The following is a 1,374-nucleotide window of genomic DNA, read 5'->3' on the forward strand; positions in this document are numbered from 1 at the left end:
ACATAAATACTGGCGCAATATTGTTTTTGATCAATAGCGTTTGTTATTTGTTCTGTCAGTTCCATGAGAGCTATTAAAGTAGAGTTAATGGCTCTAAATCCATATTGACGGCTACTTAAGATATTATTTTTATCAATGAATTGATCTAATTTGATCACAAATAACTTCTCAAGATTTTTGAGAACTGTGGTAATAAGGATATTGGTCTGTAATTACTGAAGATACATTTCTCACTATTTTTATAAATAGGAATTACCTTGGCTAGTTTCATGTTGTTTGGAAATGTTCCTGTTGAAAATGATAAATTACATATATTTGTAAAGATCTTAATAACATATCTCATTATTTCCTTAACAAACATCATGTCCATGTTCACCCAGTCTTTTGACCTTTTATCTGCATTTTTTTTCACAATATTCATTATTTCTTCCTCATTTGTTTCACAAAGAAAGATTCTGTTTGCACAACTTCTGATTGAGTCATGTCATTATCAACTTTAGGTATTTGAGCAGCGAGACTTGGACCAACATTAACATAACAATGATTGAATTCTTTAGCTATTCCACTTTGATCTTACAGTTTTCAGTCTGCACAGAAGCAGTGACTTCAGCTGCAGGTCCAGTGAAACCCAGAGGTTCTGCTGTCGCTCGGTCCAAACAGGCCTCGGCTGATGGCGGGGGATGASTTACGAGCCGTGTGTGGTGATGGGGGGCGTTCTCCTCGTTAATCCAGGGGGAGTGTTTGGGTTAAAATGCATAACGAGTTCATTAAGGGGGATTGGCGTAATCAGGAAAGGCACGGCCTTAATTACTGGCACCCAGCCAGGCCCGGCCGTCCTCGGTGGGACCGGCCACCCGCCCCGTCCACCGAGCTCGCTAATTTAATTAAGTGAACAAAAAGCTACACCTTAACGTCGCCCTCGGGGGCGATTACGGTGCTGGAGTTGAAGGATCTGTGCTGGGGGGGCGTTTTTACAGGCTGGCAGGAGATTGCTTGTGTCAGTTAGCTGATTGCATTGATTCCATTGATTTGTAACAGCTTTTCAGGTAATTTCATCTCCAGAGGTGAGAGCAACACGTTGGCCCGGGGAGTTTCCTCTTTATTTATTCTGTCTTTATTTAGACGCCCCACTCTTTTGCCAAGTGATTAGATGAAATGGAGCCGCACAATAAGTCTTTTAAAGTGGGGGGAGGGAGGGGGATCGATGAGGTTTTATTTGCTGTAAAAACAGGTTGGATTCTGTTAAAGGAAAACATCTACGACTTTAACAAAGTTACACCTGCACCGATGCTGTTAGCAAAATATGTCCTGATGCATCTCAGTAATCCAGGTAAAAAATCAAAAAGAAAAAAAAATTGTATAGGTCTTCTGGAC

The sequence above is a fragment of the Austrofundulus limnaeus genome, unplaced genomic scaffold, assembly GCF_001266775.1.
Source record: "Austrofundulus limnaeus strain Quisiro unplaced genomic scaffold, Austrofundulus_limnaeus-1.0 Scaffold16, whole genome shotgun sequence".
NCBI classification, from domain to species: domain Eukaryota; kingdom Metazoa; phylum Chordata; class Actinopteri; order Cyprinodontiformes; family Rivulidae; genus Austrofundulus; species Austrofundulus limnaeus.